Here is a 17,483-nt window from a genome sequence, read left to right on the forward strand (position 1 = left end):
AGGGCATACAGTAGTATAGCGCACCTCACCATTATTTCGCGGCCCTCAAGCTACAAGTGTCTCATATCTAACATCTGCATTGGGATTCTGTCTTTCTCATATTTTCCAAACTTACATTGATATGGCACTTTCAAATGCAAGACCGTCAAACGAGGATGTTATGTAATTGCAACAGAACATTTCACTGCCTAGTTGTAGACGCTGCCACGGTTTAATTAATTAAATGGTCTTATCAGATGGATGCCTGTTTACTGCGTTAACGTTAATAGGGCATGAGATCTCGTCAATAAACTTTACTTTTAGGGTCTCTTATTGAAATCGAGACTTTTTTTTATTTTTTTTAACGTAAGCTAGCGGTGTAGCCGAAGTTCTTTCGTATTCCCATGGATCATTAATTCGGCGTCTGAAAGCGTTACACACTGTACTGTATCTTTCAAGACAATATATCTCTTTAATACATTCTTGTGTTTCGTATTTTACGAAGAGAAATCGTTTTCTGTGTGATTTTCTTTCCTGGTTATGTAATTATTTTATTTCTGCACCCTCTACGTTACTTATTTCATCTGAATTAAACGAAGCGTTATTTCCTCCTGTTAAAGGAAATTTATTTTTTAAGGTGATTGGTTGCCGTTCAGTTTATATATATACACAACAATGGCATTTTCGAGGCTCTTTTGCTTCTGATACCGGTGGATTTCTTATGTTAAATCGCACGATGCCCCTTCCCTAGTGCGTAATCGCAGACGCACGGGAATAAAACACATGCTCAAAAATTTGTGGAAAGAACGCATGTACGCATGGGCGTTCTTAGGTCTCTACACTCTTCACGTTGCCTCATTCAGGGTTGTGATATCCAGACAGCGCGATTCTCGTACCAACCTCACAAAATTCTCGTATTTTAGTAAAAATTCTCGTACGTTTATATATAGCTTTACAAAACCTTATTTACAAATGAATAAAACTATGAACAAGAATTTGTAATTATGAAACAAATTCGATAGAGAGTTTTATAGAGAGTGTCAGACGTCCATTTTCTCGTACATTTCGTGTGTTGGCTCTAAAGTTACTCATGTTCCGTTGTTTCCTGGTTGTTCTTTAATGCATTCAGAGGCAAGAAGTGCTCCATTCAGTGTACTGGTTTGGAGTCTGTTCCTAATTTTTGTTTTCATGAGGTTTACCTGAAGTTGAACATGAAACTTTAATAACCTGACAAGTATGAAATCATATTACACTCCTGGAAATTGAAATAAGAACACCGTGAATTCATTGTCCCAGGAAGGGGAAACTTTATTGACACATTCCTGGGGTCAGATACATCACATGATCACACTGACAGAACCACAGGCACATAGACACAGGCAACAGAGCATGCACAATGTCGGCACTAGTACAGTGTATATCCACCTTTCGCAGCAATGCAGGCTGCTATTCTCCCATGGAGACGATCGTAGAGATGCTGGATGTAGTCCTGTGGAACGGCTTGCCATGCCATTTCCACCTGGCGCCTCAGTTGGACCAGCGTTCGTGCTGGACGTGCAGACCGCGTGAGACGACGCTTCATCCAGTCCCAAACATGCTCAATGGGGGACAGATCCGGAGATCTTGCTGGCCAGGGTAGTTGACTTACACCTTCTAGAGCACGTTGGGTGGCACGGGATACATGCGGACGTGCATTGTCCTGTTGGAACAGCAAGTTCCCTTGCCGGTCTAGGAATGGTAGAACGATGGGTTCGATGACGGTTTGGATGTGCCGTGCACTATTCAGTGTCCCCTCGACGATCACCAGTGGTGTACGGCCAGTGTAGGAGATCGCTCCCCACACCATGATGCCGGGTGTTGGCCCTGTGTGCCTCGGTCGTAAGCAGTCCTGATTGTGGCGCTCACCTGCACGGCGCCAAACACGCATACGACCATCATTGGCAACAAGGCAGAAGCGACTCATCGCTGAAGACGACACGTCTCCATTCGTCCCTCCATTCACGCCTGTCGCGACACCACTGGAGGCGGGCTGCACGATGTTGGGGCGTGAGCGGAAGACGGCCTAACGGTGTGCGGGACCGTAGCCCAGCTTCATGGAGACGGTTGCGAATGGTCCTCGCCGATACCCCAGGAGCAACAGTGTCCCTAATTTGCTGGGAAGTGGCGGTGCGGTCCCCTACGGCACTGCGTAGGATCCTATGGTCTTGGCGTGCATCCGTGCGTCGCTGCGGTCCGGTCCCAGGTCGACGGGCACGTGCACCTTCCGCCGACCACTGGCGAGAACATCGATGTACTGTGGAGACCTCACGCCCCACGTGTTGAGCAATTCGGCGGTACGTCCACCCGGCCTCCCGCATGCCCACTATACGCCCTCGCTCAAAGTCCGTCAACTGCACATACGGTTCACGTCCACGCTGTCGCGGCATGCTACCAGTGTTAAAGACTGCGATGGAGCTCCGTATGCCACGGCAAACTGGCTGACACTGACGGCGGCGGTGCACAAATGCTGCGCAGCTAGCGCCATTCGACGGCCAACACCGCGGTTCCTGGTGTGTCCGCTGTGCCGTGCGTGTGATCATTGCTTGTACAGCCCTCTCGCAGTGTCCGGAGCAAGTATGGTGGGTCTGACACACCGGTGTCAATGTGTTCTTTTTTCCATTTCCAGGAGTGTATTAACTAGCTATTAGCTTCATTGCTTTACATACCTTAGAAAAAACTCTTCTGCAGTCTGCATTTGAATGAGGTAAACTCAAAATTGAGAGAGCGAAAACGCTCAATTCCTTAAATTCTTAAGATTCGTTATTTAATATATTCCACATATTATCCGGTGATTGTTCCTTTTGTAGTGAGTCTGGGAGACAAGCAAAAACCAGAGGGCGACGCCTCCACTGGTCATCTGTAGTTTGTGCTAAATCGAGATCTGAGGGAGGAATTATATGTGGCAACAGTTCCATTAAAGGCATGAGTGAAGGTGCTGTATCTCGGAAACTTTGTGACAGGGCATTTGTAGGTTTGAGTGCCGCTAGTTTGGACAGCACTTTATCTTCCATATCATACCGTAATTTGATCTAGCATGAAGCTGTCTGTAATATTTGAGAATTAATAGCTCTCATTAGGTATGCCACACATAAACACACAAATGTATAGAAAACAATAAAACGCAAATTATATATGATTTCAGGGAAACGAGGTGTACTCACCACAAGAAAGTCCCTGCATCGATGATAAAAATCCTTGATAAGATGTGGGTGATTCTTTATCTCTGGTGTGCCAACGTTCTTCAGAATTTTCACACCCAAATACAGTTGTGAATCTTCCAGATGGGTCAACATCACGGAGATTTTTTCCCGTGACTTAAGTGCGTTTCATGAAATACAGAAGTATTTCTGTATATAGAGCTCTAATCTTGTCATGAAGGTCAAAAATTACTACTGCTCTAGACTGGAAATACTCGCTGAAAGTAGTAGATTTTGGTAGAATCCACTCTAAGAACATATAATATATTTTTGCAAAGGAGTCATGTAAACAGTTAAAAACTTGTTCAGCACTTAGAACTCGCTCAGAAAGCCATTTTTGGTTAAAAAAACAGCATTAGAGCATCCCAGTTTTCCAGCACTGTCCTAACAACCGCTATCATTGACAGCCAACGTGTCTGTGAAGGATGTAGTAATTTGTGTGGTTCCAAGTTTAAAAATACCTGAAATAAAACATAATGCTTAGCATATTTCCACACGATCGGACGTAAAATAAAGTCTATGAGATATAAAATGCTACAATACCTGAAATTCCTTGAACTCTGCTTGCCTCTTCTCACTGAGTTTGAAAAAACCATAAATATTCCTCGCCATTTCCTCACAAGCTCTTGGAAGGTTCTTGCACGCCTCGCTTGCGCATATATGCACCGAATGACAAACACACTTCATTACAAAAATTCCCGGGCAGCTATCTCGGAATCTGCTTGCTACAGAATTACGAACTCCCATCATAGTATTGCAACCATCTGCTCCAAAGCCAATAATATTGGCAAATGGAATGTTATGCTGTTGAAACGTTTTTACTACACCATTGTAGAGATTTTCTGCAGTAGAAGCTTTCTCAACATTTAAGTCTCCATCTTCATAAACTTTAGCTCCCAAAACTTACTTTCAATACAACCTGTAAAATGAGAAGTGATACAAAGTGGTAACTTAACAGGAAAATTTATTTTAGAATTAATTTGGTTATTATTTCAAAACTGGCTCTTATTATTACTCATCTGAATCTTTGTCATAAAAGCGGATCGCCACGCAGGAATTTTTCACAGTTTCTATATCGGTGGACTCGTCCGTCATTATGCTAAATTTGGCGTGTATTAGTTTTTTCGCCAACACTTGTTTGTGTGACGTCCCAATAACATTAGAAACAATGGCACGTGCTTTGTGCCGTTTAAGAGTCATTGCCCTTGCAATATCCGAGTCTGGAAAAATATATTTTAACAAACCGGATAAATGGTCAGCAGCTAAAAATGCCACATTATGTTGTGCTAAAAAATGCTGATAATTTGATTTCAGCTTTATCAACCTTCCTCTTAACTGTTTGTGCGTTTGTGACAAATTGAGCAACTGAAGGCTGTCGCACGGTAGCAGACTGCACCATATTTAGGTACTTCTTACTTCTGGAATGGTTTTTAATATCCTGGATTTCGGAAACCATGCTGGTATTGCAATATCTGCATCGCGCCCTGAGCGGATCACTATCGCGCACTAGCCAATTACGTAAACCTGGCATATGTAGCCACTCATCACGAAATTTTTGTTGTCGATGGACAGGCCGTTCTGTCTTCGAGATTTCACCTCTTTTTAGACGATTTTTCTCCGGCGTGCACGAAAGTTTCGTGCTTGTGTTTTCATATTCACTGTCACTTCCCATTTCTCCACTCATAGTAACACACAGTAACACGAAACGCTTACAAAAAGAAACTACACAGTAAATGAATTCAGCTAAACGTACTCGAAATGACTATACGCGAAATACGCATTGTTAAGAGTATCGTTTGTTGAAGACGAAACAATACCGTCTGATGAAATGTCTTTCGTTTGTACTTAACAATTCCACAGTATTGTAGGGTAATTAGGTCTACTGTTAATTGCTTTCCAATAATATTCGATTAAAGTTCCATTTAGTGCTTTGAGATTCGTTGGCTGCTCTATTTCTGAAACTTAACAATTCGAACTGAGTGAAGTATGTCATGCAAAGCAAAGTGATTCTTTATTGTTAGCTTATTTAATTTATTTTCCAGGGCCAGGCTTTGAACTAAGCCTCATTCTCGACTTTAATCGTTTTGTCATATCGGTAGTTTGGCGCTCTCTCTCCTGCCTGAAATTTGTTGATTGACAGAGACTGCATGGGTTCGTAACAGTTTCTAATCATTTTTAAAATATAACAGATGAATTGATTATTTTCCAAACAAATGTGTATAATGTATATTTGGTAAAAAATTTGGACCCGCCTCCATAGCCACACGACTTGTAATGGTGTCACGAGCCACGAGCTCGCAACTACTAAGGTTCCAGTTCCCCCGTGGGCATGCATGTTTCTGTGATGTCTGTAGACTAAGTTAGGATAGGATAGGGTAGAGTAAATCGTCTGTAACGACTCCAGTTATCGATCGGATTAAACGCTAAAAAATAAAAAATAAAAATAAAAAAAAAGTTTTAGGCAAAATTCTCGTATGTTCGTGTACGATATTCACTTTTGCCTCGTAAATCGTACAAATGACGAAATTCTCTTATGTGTACGAGAATTCTCGTACATATCACAACCCTGGCCTCATTGCACAGTCTGCAAGTGTGCAAGTCTTTGCTTGGGAGCTGGCGCTGCGTTTATTATGACGAAAAGGCGACAGAAAACGAAGAACGCAAAAGTGATTGTAGATAAAGAAGTATCTAAATATGGAAGATACGAGAAATACAAAGTGGCAACGTTTTATTCGCAAATTTCAGGAGGTCACAGCGAGATTTTCGATTTTCTGCTTGGGAAACTGTACCTATAATGGTTGCAATAGCATTTCGTTAGGTAGTGAGCGACATATATACGAGTTTGGACCATTAATTTCACATTCCAGAACAAGGCAACATTTCAGTGTTTATTCCTAAAACTGAGAAATACTTAGGCATGTTCTTCGTCGTTATGCAAAAGTTAAATTATCTTTCAATGCGTCATATGTATTTTATAAAAAGAAGTTTTTTACGCAATTGTAATCATGAAAGGTTGTATGTAGATTAACATCGTCGTACTCGACAAATATGGGAATTTTATACTTTTCATAAATTTCTCGTGTATTCTTCTCTGTTTTCCTACTTCGAAATATACGGTACCTTATTCATTACAGATATTTGATCGGGGAATTTTTATCCAACACTTGACGCTCAGGGCGTCACATCCTTTTTTTTTTTTTTTTTTAATAATCATTAAGAGTGGCATTCCATACCACTTTTCTTGTTTGTAATAATCTATAAATTCAAGTGTGCTTTCTTTGGAGTCAACAGACATTATTGCAAATAAATCGCTTCACAGCATAACCTTAACACAGAATACATTCCACAATGAAACACACATGGGCTCAAGCTGCTTATCGTCTGCTAAAAAGCGAAAAGATTTCCACCAAAGGCGGGAAGCAATGCGCCTTACGCACAGCCTCAATTCCCAGGAGATTACGCCTGCACAAATGCGCATGCGTAGTTGGATATTTATGCGCATGTGCAAACTTAAAAAGGCTTCTCGCGTACCTGCTTTCTTCACACGTAACTGCATCCTTGCTTCGGCCCGAAGACTCGTTTGACGCAGCTCTCCATGCTACTCTATCCTGTGCAAGCCTCTTCATCTTTGAATAACTACTGCAACCTACATCCATCTGACTCTACTGACTGTATTCATCTCTTGGTCTCCCTGTATGATTTTTAACCCCCACCCCCACACTTACCTCCAACACTAAATTGGTGATCCCTTGATGTTTCAGAATGTGTCCTACCAACCGATCTCTTCTTCTAGTCGGGTTGCGCCACAAATTTCTTTTTATCCCAATTCTGTTCAGTACTTTCTCGTTAGTTAAGTGATCCACCAATCTAATCTTCAACATTCTCGTGTAGCAGCTTCTTTCAAAAGCTTTTATTCTCTTCTTGTTTAAAATGTTCATCGTCCCTGTTCCTCTTCCACACATGGCTACACTCCATACAAATATTTTCAGAAGAGGCTTCGTAACACTCAACATCGAATATAGAGTTAAAAAATATCTCTTCTTCAGAAACGCTTTTCTTGTCATTGCCAGTCTACATTTTATATCCTCTTTACTTCAGCCATCATCCGTTATTTTTCGGCCCAAATAAAAAAAAAGCAAATCTACTACTTTAAGTGCCACGTTTCCTAACATAATTTCCTCAGCATCACCTGATTCAGTTCGACTACTTTCCATTATCCTTATTTTTCTTTTGTTACTGTTCATATTATATCCTCCATTCAACTGCTCTTCTGCTGTCTTTGACGGAATTACAACCTTGAAGTATTTATTACTTCTCCCTGAACTATAATTCCTAGGCCAAATTTTTATTTGATTTCATTTATGCTTGTTCAGTGTACCAGTACAGTTTGAATAACATTGCGGATTAGGCTACAGCACTGTCTCACTCCCTTCTCAACCACTGCTTCCCTTTCATGCCCATGGACTCCTATAACTGCTGTCTGGTCTCTGCACGAGTTGTAAATAGCCTTTCGCTCCCTGATTTTACCCTTGCTATCTTCAGAATTTCGAAAAGTTCTCCTGTCAACACTGTCGAAGACTTTCTACAAATCTACAAATGCTATAAACATAGGATTGCCTTTGCTTAACGTATCTTCTAAGATAAGTTGCAGGGTCAGTATTGCGTCATGTGTTCCTATATTTCTCTGGAATCCAAACTGATCTTCCCCAAGGTTGGCTTCCACTAGTTTTCCATTCTTCTGTAATGAATTCATGTTAGTATTTTGCAACCATAACTTATTAAACTGATACTTCTGTAATTTTCACACCTGTCAGTACCTGTTTTCTTTGGAATTGGAATTATTCTATTCTTCATGAAGTCTGAGAGTATTTTGCCTGTCACATGGCCTGTCATGGCTTGCTCTGACGGAATATTGTCTACTCCTGGGTCCTTGTTTCGACTTATGTCTTTCATTGTTGTAACAGATTCTTCTCTTAGGGTCATATCTTCCATCTTATCTTTATCTACAATATTGCCTTCAAGTTCATCCCTTTGTATAAGCCTTGTATACTCCTTCCACCTTTCAGCTTTCCTTTCTCTGCTTAGTACTGGTTGTTCATCTGAGCTTTTGATATTCATACAGCTGTTTCTCTTTTTTCCAAACGCCTCTTTAATTTCCATCTGAGCTTCCGGCATCTATCTTTCCCCTAGTGATAAATGCTTCTAAAACTTTACATTTGTCCTGTAACCATTCCTGCTTAGCCATTTTGCACTTCTTATCTGTCTCATTTTTTAGACGTTTGTATTCCATTTGGCCTGCTTCATTTGCTGCATTTTTATATTTTCTCCTTTCTTCGGTTAATTTCAATATCTCTTGTGTTATCCAAGACTTTCCACGAGGCCTTGTTTTTTACCTATTTGATCCTCTGCTGCCTTCACTATTCCCTATCTCAAAGCTTACAGTTCGTCTTCTACTGTAGTCCTTTCCCCTGCTGTAGTCAGTCGTTGCCTAATTCCCATATTAACTATCAGCAGTTGACACGCTATAGAAACCTCTCACAGAATTACTGTTGTTCTTTTTTTTCTCCATTTAATATTTGATTCTTTACCTTGTCCTACGTTGCAGAACAACTTTTGTACAGAATGTAATTTAACAGGACAGAATAAAAATTAAATCAGATCACTAAAGAACGCTTGCACAAGTGTCCTCATTCTTGGTACACATGTTCAAGCAAGCACACAATTGAATGCTTGCACATAATCGAAATTCAAAAGGGCATCAAGCTTGTTCGCCCAGGGTGGCCGAGCGGTTCTAGGCGCTACAGTCTGGAACCGCGTGACCGCTACGGTCGCAGGTTCGAATCCTGCCTCGGGCATGGACGTGTGTGATGTCCTTAGGTTAGTTAGGTTTAAGTAGTTCTAAGTTCAAGGAGACTGATGACCTCAGATGTTAAGTCCCATAGTGCTCAGAGCCATTTGAACCATTTTTTGGCATCAAGCTTCTTGTACAGTGTTGATGCTTCCGCAAATTTATCCTACACACGGCCAGGCAACGCTTGCACATATGTTATCTTCAAGCATGCAGTTGTGTGTGTAGGAGTAGCCACATATGCGTTTATAATTAATCTTATTTATGTTTTGAGTGGTATAAATTGGTTAGGTAGACCTTGATGCTTGTGCTGTGGATCTTATGCGCGATAGCTTGTGATAGCTCATTACTAGAAGGGCATTCTGTTAGCAAAAAGGTGAATGGCCTTTCAGATCATGATGCGCAAATTTTAACTTTAAAAGATTTTTATGCTGCAACACATGTTAAATATAGTCATCAGCTGTTCAGGAAAGCTGATCCAGTTGCTGTAGAGACCTTTGTAAACCTTATAAAGGAATAAGAGTGGCAAGATGTTTATAGCGCTGATACAGTAGACGATAAATATAATGCTTTTCTCAAGACTTTTCTCATGCTCTTTGAAAGTTGCTTTCCGTTAGAACGTTTAAAACAGGGTACTAGCACAAACAGGCAGCCTGGGTGGCTGACTAGAGGGATAAGAATATCTTGTAGAACAAAGTGGCAGTTATATCAAAACGTTAGAAACAGTCAAAATCTAAATGCAGCAGCCCATTACAAACAGTATTGTAAGGTGCTTAAAAATGTTATTAGGAAAGCAAAAAGTATGTGGTATGCAGATAGAATAGCTAAGTCTCAGGATAAAATTAAAACCATATGGTCAGTCGTAAAGGAAGTTGCTGGTCTGCAGAGACAGGTCGAGGATATAGAATCAGTGCGTAGTGGGAATGTCCGTGCTACTGATAAGTCGCATATACGTACAGTATTTAATAATCACTTTCTGAATATAGCAGGTGAACTAAATAGAAACCTAGTCCCAACAGGGAATCATATAGCGCTCTTAGAAAAAAGTGTTCCGAGACTGTTACCTGAAATGCTCCTCCATGATACTGACAAGAGGGAGATTGAGTTAATAATTAAATCACTAAAGACCAAGAACTCTCATGGATATGACGGGGTATCTAGCAGAATACTGAAGTATTGTTCTATGTATGTTAGCCCAGTTCTCAGCCATATCTGTAACTTTTCCTTTGGGAGTGGTCGGTTTCCTGACCGATTAAAGTACTCGGTAGTGAAGCCACTTTATAAAAAGGGAGACATTGATAATGTTGACAATTTTAGACCTATTTCTATGCCATCGGTGTTTGCTAAAGTTATCGAGAAGGTTGTATATACAAGGTTACTGGAGCATTTAAATTCACATAATTTGCTGTCAAAGGTTCAGTTTGGTTTTAGAAATGGTTTAACAACTGAAAATGCTATATTCTCTTTTCTCTGTGAGGTTTTGGACGGATTAAATAAAAGGTTGCGAACGCTAGGTGTTTTCTTTGATTTAACGAAGGCTTTTGACTGTGTTGACCACAAAATATTACTGCAGAAGTTGGACCATTATGGAGTAAGGGGAGTAGCTTACAATTGGTTCACCTCTTACTTTAAGAACAGAAAGCAGAGGGTAATTCTCCGCAATATTGAGAGTGGTAGTGATGTTCAGTCCCAATGGGGCACTGTTAAGTGGGGCGTTCCCCAAGGGTCGGTGCTGGGGCCACTGCTGTTTCTCATTTATATAAATGACATGCCTTCTAGTATTACAGGTGATTCAAAAATATTTCTGTTTGCTGATGACACCAGCTTGATAGTGAAGGATCTTTCGTGTAATATTGAAACAGTAACAAATAATGTAGTTCATGAAATAAGTTCGTGGCTTGTGGAAAATAATTTGATGCTAAATCACAGTAAGACTCAGTTTTTACAGTTTCTAACTCAAAATTCAACAAGAGCCGATATTTTGATCAGACAGAATGGGCGTATTATAAGCGAGACGGAACAGTTCAAATTCCTAGGCGTTCGGATAGGTAGTAAGTTGTTGTGGAAAGCCCATGTCCAGGATCTTGTTCAGAAGCTAAATACTGCTTTATTTACCATTAGAACAGTATCTGAAATAAGTGACACTTCAACACGAAAAGTAGTCTACTTCGCATATTTTCATACGCTTATGTCGTATGGTATTATTTTTTGGGGTAATTCTTCTGATTCAAAAAGGGTATTTTTGGCTCAAAAACGGGTTGTTCGAGCTATATGTGGTGTAAGTTCGAGAACCTCTTGTCGACCCCTATTCAAAAATCTGGGAATTCTGACATTGCCCTCACAGTATATATTTTCTTTAATGTCGTTTGTTGTTAGCAATATTAGCCTATCCCCAAGAGTTAGCAGCTTTCACTCAGTTAATACTAGGCAGAAATCAAATCTGCATGTAGATTGTGAAACGTTCCCTTAGAGCAATTGTACACGACTGTGCTTAAACTGACACACAATAATTTTAGCGCAACGCAATCTGACTATCAAAGATCCCTGCAAAAGAATGGCCCTGACTAACATTAACCTATACCTTTCACAAATCACTTACCTCACAAAAATCTTCATTACTCGAACTACTGCAATACAGCGAGCGCCACTACTGCCAGCTAAATAAAAGATTCAGACTACGGAAGGCACTAACTACTGATAGGGATAGTTAGCAAATGAAAGATATTAATAGAGAACAAACAATGTATTTACCTTAATAGTCATAGTATATATAGCAGTTCATGACAAATTACAAAACTCCGCCATCTCTCTCCCCACATCCACCACTGCTGGCGGCTCACCTCCAACTGCGCAACGCTACGTGCTGTTCACATCCAGCTGCCGCTGCCCAACACTACAATGGCAGACAACAATGCAAACTAGCCACAGACTGCACACAGCACAGCCAGTGATTTTCATATAGAGCGCTACGTAACTTTGCCAATAAGAAAACATATACAGCCTACTTACAAATGCACTTCCTTGACTCTTGTGCAGAAAGGAGTGCAGTATTCTGCTGCATCCCTTTTCAATAAGCTACCACAAGAACTCAAAAATCTTAGCAGTAGCCCAAACTCTTTTAAGTCTAAACTGAAGAGTTTCCTCATGGCTCACTCCTTCTATTCTGTCGAGGAGCTCCTGGAAGAGCTAAAAAATTAAGCAAATTCCAGTGTTACCTTGTTGATTGTCTTCATTTAAACTTACGACTTGTCATCTGAATATGTTTTTTTTTTTTTTATATTTCATTTTATCTGTTTCTAATATCGTGTTATAATTTCATGTATTGACTCGTTCCATGACCATGGAGACTTCTCCTTAATTTGGTCCCACGGAACAATAAATAAATAAAATAAAGTTACGGAGAAAGTAGATCAGATAAATATTTCAGATGCTTGTATTGCTTCATCTACAGCTATGATTAACTGTAGCCCTAATTATCCTATTACTGTGACACATTGAAACGATTTTAAGGTTTACTGATTTGAGGCAGAACATATACCCTTTGAGAAATGCTTCTATAGTGCAATGGGAGTTACGACGAGCTATTTATTTTCAAAAGGAAAGTAACTATCTATTGGGCTTCAGACCTGTGGGTAAATAACGAAAAATTTCTACAGCTCCGTACTTCACTTCTTTCTGCTCCATGTTAATGCTGAGTAGAGGCAAGCATTGTCCCTTTTCCCTTTGATTTTATGATTATGAAAGTAAATATTGTTCTATGGGTGTGGTTGAAAATTGCATAAAAGATCTTCATCGTAATAATTTAACGCCCTAGGCGCGTAATGTGTTGGTGGAATGTATATGTTCTAAAGAGGAATACACTAGCCACGCAATCGTTGTTGCCAGTCGCCAAGCTGACTTCACGGTATCTGGTATATAGCTAGACTGAAACAATCAAAACAGCAGTAGAAACACTCTTTATATGGCTCTGAGCACTATGGGACTTAACATCTGCGGTCATCAGTCCCCGAGAACTTAGAACTACTTAAACATAACTAACCTAAGGACATCACAAACATCCATGCCCGAGGCAGGATTCGAACCTGCGACCGTAGCGGTCTTGCGGTTCCAGACTGCAGCGCCTTTAACCGCACGGTCACTTCGGCCGGCGGGTTTTATGTAATCAGCGTAGTAATATAGGTTGACATGGAGACGTGACAGAATGACCGAACGGAGCTATCGTATTTGGAAGTGCCAATGACCATACTATGAATGATGTAGTCAGATTTGTTTGTGTATAAGTGGGGACTGTCCAACGTGTCTACAAGACGTACCACGCATAGCCATATAACACAGTGTAAGGACAATGGTTGTAAAAAGAGACTGGAGACGAGTGTCCGGCCTTGTCAATGACATTCAGTTTCAAATCCAACAGGAATTTTGTCAGTGAGCGCAGGTCCATCTCAACCAGTTTGCGATCGACCACTGCGAAGGGAACTGTGTGCAGTGGACATGTGGAATCCAGTACTTCGCAAAAGGCTGACAGTAGCATGCCTTCAACAAGCCAAGCAACACAGATACTAGACGGTAGCTTACTGGAGGTGTGGTGTGGTCCGATGATACGCAGTGCCGGCTGGTGTGGCCGTGCGGTTCTAGGCGCTTCAGTCTGGAACCGCGCGACCGCTACGGTCTCAGGTTCGAATCCTTCCTCGGGCATGGATGTGTGTGATGTCCTTAGGTTAGCTGGTTTAAGTAGTTCTAAGTTCTAGGGGACTTATGACCTAAGATGTTGAGTCCCATAGTGCTCAGAGCCATTTGAACCATTTTTGTGTGATGTCCTTAGGTTAGTTATGTTTAAGTAGTTCTAAGTTCTCGGGGACTGATGACCGCAGATGTTAAGTCCCATAGTGCTCAGAGCCATTTGAACCATTTTTTTTATACGCAGTTTTGGATCTTTTCAAATGATGCAAGACATCGAGTGCACCGACGGCTTTGGAAGTGATTCTGTGGTATTTTGGACGTGGTTTTCTTCCATGACTTGGGAGCACTTATTCACATTACTGTGAACATGAACCAGGATCTCTATTTCAACATTCTCTCTAATGAACACACTTTGTACACCGTGATCACTATATAGACACTTTTATTGTTCCGAGACGACCAGTTTCAACAGTCTTATGCTGCCATTATCTGATTTTATGGAACTTGCTATAAAACTGCAATGTTACATTACATGAAGTCAAAGCATAAAAGGCACTCTCTACATATACATGTCTTGATAAAAATTCTGTTGATAAAATGCACACAGATAGTAAAATGCACACAGTTAATAAAATCCTCATATCATCCATGCTCGTGGTGTGAAACATAATTCTCACAAGCTTGCTGCACTGTCATTGTTCTTCTGGTAGATGCCATTGTGCCGAAGAAAAACACACTGCATCTAGGGATGGACATGGTCCCAAAGGATAGATGAATACTGTTTTTGATCCATTGTGCCTTCCAGAATGACGAGATCACCCAGGTAATGCCACAAAACATTCCCCGGACCATGACACTCCCTCCTCCGGCCTGAATCCTTCTGACAATTGTTGCAGGCTGCTTGCTTTCAGACGTTTCACGACTTACCCGCCAACGTCCACGTGTCCAATAGAGTATAGAACGTGATTCATCTAAAAATAACACCTTTCGCCACTCAGTGGACATCTTGAACAGCAGTCAGCATGGCTACATAAACTAGGCGCCTGCTGTGGCGGCCCATACACAACAACGTTCACTGAATGTTTGTTGAGGAGACACTGTTGGTTCATGTGGGCAGCCAGTTGCTCAACAGTTGCATACTCGTACACATCTCCGCAGCCCTCATTCACCCCTGTCATCTGGTACACCACAGTTGCTTCGCTGTTGGTTTTTGGTAGTGTCACTTTGCCACGCACGGTCTACTGTAACCATTGCAGCACACAAACATTTTACCAACTTAGCTATTTCGTTAATTCTTCCACCCTTGATCCAAACTGGAGTGATCATGTCCTTTTGGGCGTCAGATAACTCCTTCTGTTTCCACATTACGACAATGACTGCACTGTTATACGTACCTCCCAACACGTGGACGTTGAACATAGGCGGTAGTCACATTAATGTGACTGGACCGTGTACACTACGATGTTTTTCAACTTTTACTCGTATAGTCTTAATGTTTTTACAGTGCATTGAAGTATAGACAGGTACCGACTAGCATGTGGAAGTACACCAATCCGTCCCTGCCCCATCTCATTTCTGATAATGGGCCACTAGTATGGACTGCATGCTGAATCCGGATTTTAAACGACAGTTTTGTAAAACTTGCATTTACATAGAATATCACACCATATGGTAACAGGCTAGTTACATTTGCTTTGTAAGTACATAATACTTTTTTATACTGTGGTAGTCCTTAATCATTCTTAAGGCATAACAGTATTTACTGAAGCTTTTGTTCGGTAGTTCAACTTGTATAGACAGGCACTGATCAGTATGTGGGTGCGTAGAAGTACCCCACTTAATTTATGTTTCTGGGTCACTAGTACGAATTGGATGAAAATCAGAGGATTAAGGTTTGTCTGGAGGACACAGTAGGTTATCTAAGTTCCTTTTGTAAACCTATGTCCTTGTACAACAATAATTTGGTGGATTCAAATGGTCAGGAAATAATAGAAAAACACCGGACACAGATGCATTTTATCCTGAGAACACAAGTACAAATCCAACACTGTATCCATTTTTCCATGTGTCTTAGCAGTAATAATAAATGCTAATAATGTACACCAGCATAATGACAAAGCAAACTGTGACCTAAATCTGCAACCTTTGGGATGTGGGCTAAACATTTGCAGAATAGTATGCCAGAATCACAGAAAAAATAATTATCATCAATAAAATAGTCTCGGGTTTCAAGCTACATCAAATGGTTAACTGCCCACGATCTTCCGGCAGAGATCTTCTGTCGCCAGTGACGTCACTGGTACTCAGTCCCTAATCATATATGGTAATGTTTTGGTGGTGCGACCGCCGCGCCCCCTTCAATTCCCCAGCCACAGGATCCCAGGCCGAACTCAGCTGCAATCTACCGACTTTATTGAGGGTACTGTCCGATATTTTGATCTCTGTTAAATCGTTTATTATGCTATCCCAGAAGCCATTAGTTCGTTTAATAACAGAAATATCGTCGAATGCAATTCGTTCTTCGTTTCCCAGTGCATGTCCTGCTACAGCTGATTTTTCGGCATAGCATAGACGGAAACACCTTTCATGTACTATGTTACGCTGTTCAGTAGTGTGGACAGTCTGACTGACATACACTGAGCCACAAAACGATAAAAACGCTATATTCTTCATGTCTTCTTTGGAAGCCTTCTGCTTTCATGGCTTATATGAAACTGTTTGCGAAATTTGTCTGTTTTTTTAACTGTTTTCCTTGAAAACTTTACGTAAGTGGCTCAGTTCCCCCGGCAGGTTTTCGGCGAGACGGTTTCAGCTCGATGTACCAGGATCCCCAGAACAGACCAGTTCTGTGCTGTGTGTTGGTAGCTGATGGCATGCAAACACCGACCCGTGTGGGTGGGCTTGCGGTGAACACAGTGACCGAGACACCCATTCGGTTTATGATGGTCAAGGACGTCCAGGAACGGCCAGGAACCATCCTTCTCACTTCCATCGTGAACTTCGTGTGGTCGTGGATGTTGCTGATGTGTTCCAGGAACTCTTCCAACTTTTCATGTGATGTAGTGATAAAAACAACTAGGTTTTGTAGGTGCCATGTCCAACGTGATGTCCTCGAAATTCTCAGTAACAAGGAAGAATAACCGGCTCCTGAACAGACATAAAAACGACACAGTTTTCAAGTTCCCAGCAAAGATCTGGCAACTAATGAAACGTGTGAAAGACGATGCAGGCTTCAGAAGATCTGGAATATACAAAATACCGCGTGGGCGCGGGCAGTTTTATGTCGGTGAGACTGTCTGCACTTTTGAACAGCGCCACATAGAACATGAAGGTGTTTCCGCTCATGGTATCCCGAAAATCATCTGTAGCAGAACATTCACTGGGACATGGACACTGAATTGAATTCGATGAGACCTCTGTTATTAAATGGACCAACAACTTCTGTGCCGGCCGGTGTGGCCGAGCGGTTCTAGGTGCTTCAGTTTGGAACCGCGCGACCGCCACGGTCGCAGGTTCGAATCGTGCCTCGAGCATGGATATGTGTGATGTCCTTAGGTTAGTTAGGTTTAAGAAGTTCTAAGTTATAGGGGACTCATGACCTCAGATGTTGAGTCCCATAGTGCTCAGAGACATTTGAACCATTTGAACAACTTCTGTGATAGCACAACATACGAAGCAATAGAGATCAAAATATCGGGCAACAGCCTCATTAAAGACGGTGGATTGCAGCTGAATACGAT

General features: G+C 41.3%; 1 protein-coding gene across 2 annotated transcripts in view; it reads right to left on the minus strand.

Annotated features, from left to right (window-relative positions):
- The window catches only part of LOC126183434 (kynurenine aminotransferase), a 57,458-nt gene extending 57,195 nt beyond the window's left edge, over nucleotides 1-263 (minus strand). The window contains exon 1 of one of the 2 annotated variants that reach the window (XM_049925420.1): nucleotides 116-263. The gene's annotated coding sequence lies outside the window, so the exon portion shown is untranslated. Of the gene's footprint in view, nucleotides 1-24 lie in introns of both variants that reach the window. The other variant, XM_049925421.1, reaches the window with a different exon arrangement.
- Between the last annotated feature and the right edge of the window lie 17,220 nt (nucleotides 264-17,483).

The sequence above is a fragment of the Schistocerca cancellata genome, chromosome 4 (genome assembly GCF_023864275.1).
Source record: "Schistocerca cancellata isolate TAMUIC-IGC-003103 chromosome 4, iqSchCanc2.1, whole genome shotgun sequence".
NCBI classification, from domain to species: domain Eukaryota; kingdom Metazoa; phylum Arthropoda; class Insecta; order Orthoptera; family Acrididae; genus Schistocerca; species Schistocerca cancellata.